A 7,302-nucleotide genomic window follows, 5' to 3' on the forward strand; every position below is an offset into this window, starting at 1 on the left:
GCACTCGTGTTCTTGGCAGAGCTCAGAATAGCGTTCGCAGCTCTCAGTGATTCATCATCCGCAGGCCTGCCCACCCGTGATCTGAGTGACTGAGGACGGGGTGAGTCAGGCAGCTCCCTCTCCGCATCACCCTTCCTCCATGGATCGGTTCTATGTCCTCCTTGGGCCCTACGGGCTGCCAAGCAGAGGGGAGGCCGATGTTTCAGGGAATGCTGCCCGTGAGGAAAGGGTGCCTGCTCTGGGTCTGTGCCAGGGTGAAGCCTTCATGGCTTCTTGAAGGGCTCCCGGGTCCCCCCTGCATTAAGCCCTAAGCACGTTTAGAGAGGAGGGGAATCTTCATTGCCAGTTTTGGGACGGGTCTGATGGCGGGGCCTGCTTAGCCCTAGCGAGCTACTCAGTCTCCTGCACTGATCTAGATACCACCCCTCATCATCGTATCTGCCCCTCTTAAATCTAATCTGCATTCTGTTCTCTTTCTTTCTCCCACTCTTTTCTGTTTATTCTTCTCTTTCTTCCCTTGCTCAGCAAGAATGATATTTATTTAAGACATCACAGCTGTTAAATGTTTGCCTCTGGGGATAATTTTTCGGCCAGGTGCCCCCGTGCCTCTTGGCTGGTCCACACCGATTGCTGGCCATGACGGGAGGGGGTGGCCAGCTGCCCTCAACACTGAACTCCCTAGTGTAGGTCCAGGCCCGGGGCTCATCACAGCTACCCTGCTTTGACCCGCAACACAATCACAGGTTGAGAAACCATCCTAGTGCCATAATAGGCTTAGAAAGGGATCATTCTTCATCTGGTCAGCCAGAGCCAGGCCACAGGCTGTGTGGTTTCCCTCAGTGAGGCTCTCGCTGGGTGTCCCACTTTACTTCTGCAGCGAAAAAGCCGTTTTACCTCTTTTGCCACTTTCACAAAACATTCTCTTGGATCCACTCAAGTGAAAGCTGTGAAGTGTCCTCGTTCCTCCCTCACAGAGGGAGCTCCTAGCCTTGCAGCCCTGCGTGTGTCTGTCACTTACCAGCAGCGTGCCAGGACACTGCAGACATCCAGGTTAGGGGACTTGTCTAGGAAGCCATGGCTCTGTGTGGGTGAGGATGGCAATGTACTGTTTCAGAGTGTTCCTGTTTTCCCTTCCCTGTTGCTGCAGAGCACACATGCTGCGGGGAGAATGCAGCTTTAGTAACAAAACATCCAAATATACTTATTTCCAAAAAGAGCATCGTAAGATGAAGAGTGGGGTGCTGTGTGGATGATGTCCTGCGTGAGGATAGAACACAGGAGGAGGTTGAGTGGGAATAATGTTTCGCTTTTTGTCCAGGAGTCAAAACTTACAATAAATACGACCAGGTCTCCAGATCACGGTGAATTCCAAACCCTGGTAGACGACCCACTTATTTCAAACATGTTATGTAACATTGTAAAGCACAAGGGATAGGTAAAATACACAGCCCTGGGACAGTTCGGGGCACGTAGATGTGACATGTTTGGAGATCGCTTTCATTTTTCTCATCAGAGCCATCCCGTGAAATGGGTAGGACAGAGACTTTGTCCCATTGAGAAGCAAGGATGCTGAGGCCCAGTGAGATTGTCATTCAGCTTCGATTCCAAAGGCTACAGACTTGGTTAGCACAGTCGGGCTTAGCCCCCTGATCTGTGTTTGATTTCTATCACACTGCTCTTTCTTCAGTAAACCTCTTTCACATAAGAGATGAAACCAACACACCACTAATAGGACCTGTGCTCTGGGCTGTTTAATGAAAGTCGGAATGAGTTTTGCTGAATTTACATGCCTTTCCCTAGAACTCCGTATATTCCATTTGGAATTTGAACGAAGTCCTAGGAGCAGGCTCCCTCTCTGCAATTGCTCAGGACTCAATTCCTCTGGCGCTGCCCACAGCTCTCCAGACCCATTCCCGCCAGCATCTGCTGGACTTCCTCTTGACCCTATCACTTCCTGTCAAATTGTCTCTTCTTCCCACGTCTCCCTGACTATGGGTCAGGAAAAGGGAATGCCGTGCCCTGTGCTCCCTTGTCATGCTGCCCTTCATGCCACATAGTATGGAACACCTGCCACGTGTAAGGTTCTTTGCTAGACCTGAAGATACAAAGGGAAGGCATAGCTGGGGCCACACCACCCTGGATGTGCCTGACTCAGAAGCCAGCCAGGGTCGGGCCTGATTAGTACTTGGATGGGAAAAGGCATAGGTCCTGCCCCGAGGACCTAGAGTTTAGTGTCAGAAACAAATTGGATTCCATCACCATCATTCAACTCCCCCTTTCTCTTGTAAGTCCTGAACTGTGATTCTATCTCCTCCTTGTGCCTTCTATCTGCTGACTTCTAGGAAGCACTCCCTCCTCTTGTAGTGAGTTGAGCACCGACCGATAGGCTCCCACCCTCTTCACTGCCATCTCTGTATTAAGAATTGCACAGCCATGTTCAATTCTTAGCGAGGGTGCCTCTCTCTGTAGGACGCACAGTCACCCACAGGGCAGTGAGGCTAACTGGACTTCATAATTACATGAGGCTGTGCCTCCTTCAACCTTTCAGCTCAAAATCCCTCAAAATCTCCATCTCTCATCCTCCCAGTCACCCTTCTGTCCATGGCTGGCCATTTCAAAGATGTGCCTTGTGTGTGTGTGTGTGTGTGTGTGTGTGTGTGTGTGTGTGTGTGTTTGAGACGGAGTTTCACTCTTGTTGCCTAGGCTGGAGTGCAATGGCAAGATCTCGGCTCACTGCAACCTCTGCCTCCCGGGTTCAAGTGATTCTCCTGCCTCAGCCTCCCAAGTAGCTGGGAATACAGGCATGCGCCACCATGCCAGGCTAATTTTGTATTTTTTTTTTTTTTTTTTTTTTTTTTAGAGACGGGGTTTCTCAGTGTTGGTCAGGCTGGTCTGGAACTCCCAACCTCAGGTGATCTGCCCACCTCGGCCTCCCAAAGTGCTGGGATACAGGCGTGAGCCACCGTGCCTGGCCATGCCTTATGTTAATACTAATGTATGGTATATTTCAGAAATGCTAAGAGAATACATTTTATGTGTTCTCACTTCAAGAAATGGTAAGCATTGGAGGTGATGGAAATGTTCATGGGATTGATTTAATCATTTCACAACATGTATATAACTCTCAAAACATTACATTATACCCATAAATAATTGTCAGCTTTAAAAAGTATGTTCTGGGGGGAAAACACTTCAAATTTTAACAAATAAAAACCCCACAAGAACGTGCCTTCTCTGATGGAGAATCTCTCCCTTCTGGTGTTTTCTTACACTGCTCCTAGGCCTGCTTGGCCACTGCGCCCCATGCTGTATGCCTTTCCCACTCTCCCTTTAGTGTGCGAAGCAGGGACAACTACGTCGCTCGTGGGGCTGCTCTGGGCATGTGCTCTCCAGTCTCAGCTGGGCCCCGTGACACTCAGCAGCCACTGAATTCTTCTTCTGTGACATGCCACTGTTGAGCCACCAGAGTCACTCCTGGTCCCCTCCTTCAAAGCAGATGACTTCGTTTACTATCTTTCTGGGCAAGTATGAAGCCATCTTCCTTCCTTGCCCCATAAACTCTGCTCTTTGCTTTCTCCCACCCTCCCCTCACTTATGTCTGCGCCATCCTCACCTTGCTGGGTCTCTCAGCTCCGCTCCCTCCGGTTCCTCCTGCTCAGTGGTCCCTCTGCATCCTCTCTCATCTCCAGTCCCCCACCAAGTCTCTCTCTGTTACCCAGGCTGGAGTGCAGTGGTGCTATCTCAGCTCACTGCAAACTCCACCTCCCAGGTTCAAGCAGTTCTCCTGCCTCAGCCTCCTGAGTAACTGGGATTACAGGCACCTGCCACCTTGCCGGACTAATTTCTGTATTTTTAGTAGAGACGGGGTTTCACCACATTGGCCAGGCTGGTCTCAAACTCCTGACCTCAAGTGCTCTACCTATCTCAGCCTCCCAAAGTGCTGGGATTACAGGGGTGAGCCACTGCACCCAGCCCCTGCCATTTCTTTCTGCTGCCTCAGTCTCCTCTAACCTAAAAGACAAAAACCACACATTAAAAGGAAACCCCGACCCTCCCCCTCACTCCAACCTCTCCCTTCATCTCTGTGGCCATCACCTTGGCCCCATTCAGACCCTCCCTTTGCGGCCTTCAGCTTCTGACTGTCGTCCCTCCTGGCCCCTCTGCTAGCCTTCCAGCGGGTCCCTGTCTCCTCTCAGGAGCCTGGCTCATCATTCTCAGGAACAGCTTTGAGAACTTTGCTTGTTCTGCTCAAAATGAAGTGGGAAGTCCTCGATTTGGCCTGGTCTCCTCATCCCAGTCCCCTCCTCCCTTCCCAGCTCCTTCTCTAATTGGAGTCTGCTCCAGTCAAACTGGATCTGTACTCACAAACACCCTCTGTTCTTCCCCCAGACCTCTGCTCAGGCAGGCAGCAGCATCCTTGCCCTCTCACCTAAACTTCAGCGCTCAGCTCATGTGCCAGCGCCTTCACGAGTCTTTTGGTGATCCCCACAGCCAGGTGTGATCCATGCGATCTCCTCTCCAAATCTCTCCAGGCACATTTTTGGAACCCCCTGAAAGCACGTTGCTGTATTACTACTGTTAGGTCTATTTCTAGCTTTAATCTCAAGGATTGGAAAGATATATTTTTAATTTTATCCACCTCCCCAGCCCCACTCCAACGTCTAGCATAGAGCTGTCTGTTACCGTTGGTCCTTGAATATGAAGAGGCTTAGTGGAGATGGCATTGGCTGTCACCACTGAGCACAAGGGCCCAAACTGCTGGCCCACAGCCCGCAGAGCCACTCCTGATATGTTTTGTCTAGCCACTCTAGAGGTTTTTGGTTTTGTTTTTTTTGGTAGTAAGATATATACAACATTTAATTTTCGTTTTTGTGGTTGTTTTGTTTTGTTGAGATGGAGTCTCGCTCTGTCACCAAGGCTGGAGTGCAATGGCATGATCTCAGCTCACTGCAACCTCTACCTCCTGGGTTCAAGTGATTCTTCTGCCTCAGCCTCCCAAGTAGCTGGGATTACAGGTGTGCACCACCACACGCAGCGAATTTTTGTATTTTTAGTAGAGAGAGGGTTTTTTCATGTTGGCCAGGCTGGTCCCAAACTCCTGACCCCAAGTGATCCTCCCTCCTCAGCCTTCCCAAGTGCTGGGATTACAGGCGTGAGCCAGTGGGCCCAGCTGTTTATATATATGTGTGTGTGTGTGTGTGTGTGTGTGTGTGTATATAATACTTTAACCATTATTTTTATTATTGTTATGAGATGGAGTCTCGCTCTATTTCTCAGGCAGGAGTGCGGTGGCGCAATCTTGGCTCACTGCAACCTTTGCCTCCCGGGTTCAAGCAATTCTCCTGATTTAGCCTCCGAGTAGCTGGGACTATAGGCATGTGCCACCATGCCCGGCTAATTTTTTGTGTTTTTAGTAGAGATGGGAATTCACTGTGTTAGCCAGGATGGTCTTGATCTCCTGACCTCATGATGTGCCCACCTTGGCCTCTCAAAGTGCTGGGATTACAGGCATGAGCCACTGTGCCCAGCCCCCGTTTTAACCATTATTAAGTGTACAATGCAGTGGCATTAGTTATATTTGCACTGTTGTGCAAACATCACCCACTGTTTCCAAAACGTTTTCATCACCTCATGCAGAAACTGTACTATTAAGCAAGAACTCCTAGGCACCTCCACCCACCTCCCTCCCCCAGCCCCTGGTAATCTCTTATCTACTTTCTGTCTGTATGAATTTGCCTATTCTAGGTGTTTCATGTAGTACAATCATGTAATAGTTGTCCTTTTGTGGCTGGCTTATTTTACTTAGCATAAGATTTCCAAGATTCGTCCATGTTGTAGCATGTATTGGAGCTGAACTTTTTTTTTTAATGGCAGAGTATTGCATTGCATGAATATATCACATATTATTTATCAGTTCATCTGTTGATAGACACTTGGATTGTTTCCACTTTGGGTTGCAATGAACATTGGCCTACAAATATCTGTGAGTCCCTGTTTTCAATTCTCTGGGGGAATATACCCAGGAGTGGAATTGCTGCATTGTACGGTAATTCTATGTAGCATTTTGAGGAACCCACTATAAAGTTTTAAAATTCAAATTAATTAACAGCTTTCAAAAATGAGGAATTCCACACAAAAATTAGATTTTTTTTTCAACTTCTTCCTTTTTCTTTTCTTTTGGAGATGGAGTCTCGTTCTGTTGCCCAGGCTGAAGTGCAGTGGTGTGATCTCAGCTCACTGCAACCTCTGCTTCCTGGGTTCAAGCAATTCTCCTGCCTCAGCCTCCTGAGTAGCTGGGACTACAGGCACCCACCATCACACCCAGCTAATTTTTGTATTTTTAGTAGAGACAGGGTTTCACCATGTTGGCCAGCTTGGTCTTGAACTCCTGACCTCAGGTGATCTGCCCACCTCAGCATCCCAAAATGCTGGGATTACAGGCATGAGCCAACACGCCCGGCTGAGAATTTTTTTCAACTTATTTTGACCTTTCTGGGTCTACCTACAGTGATATGATCTGCTGGGGATGAGTGGAAACTGCCTCCTCTAGATGGGGCATCTGGTATCCAGCTTGACAAGGGCCTCACCCAGCTTACATCAGACATTGGTCCATGCCTGGGCCCTGCTCTGAGTCTTTGCTCTAATCTCCTCCCTTTATGAGGTTTTCCAGCCCCCCTCACACAATCACTCCTTCTCTCTTATGTTCGTACTCCCTTGTTATTTGTTTACATGCCAGACCTCTCCCCATCTTGGCTGTGATCGTCTGAGGGCAGGGCAATTGTCTTTTCACCTCTGATTTACCCAGGACCAACAGATAGATACATTGTTGGTGCTCAAAATGTTTGTCAAATTGAAGTTTTAAATTGATGGCTCATGCTTGTAATCCCAGAGACTCAGAAGGCTGAGGCAGGAGGATCACTGGAGGCCAGGAATTCAAGGCTACAGTGAGCTATGATTGTACCACTGCACTCTAGCCTGTGTGACTGAGTGAGACTTCAACTCTAAATAGATAGATAGGAGAGAGAGAGAGAGAGAGATGTGGGAAAGAATAGAATAGCTGAAGGTTAGGTCAGGACTAATTGGTACAGTTACCACTGACTTAATCTAGCAAGTACTAAATTGCATTGTAAAATATTATAAGAAAAGGGGAAAAATTAAAATTGGAGAAATGAGTTACAGATTACAGACAATGAAAGAAGGACTAACCACTTCCTCATATGGACTGTTTCTTCATTTAGGGTTTTCTTTTTTATCACTCTTGGTGTAGTTAGGGTTTTCTTTTTTTTTTTTTTTTTTTTTTTT

Source organism: Rhinopithecus bieti, unplaced genomic scaffold (genome assembly GCF_001698545.2).
Source record: "Rhinopithecus bieti isolate Rb0 unplaced genomic scaffold, ASM169854v2 scaffold_11401, whole genome shotgun sequence".
Lineage (NCBI taxonomy): Eukaryota > Metazoa > Chordata > Mammalia > Primates > Cercopithecidae > Rhinopithecus > Rhinopithecus bieti.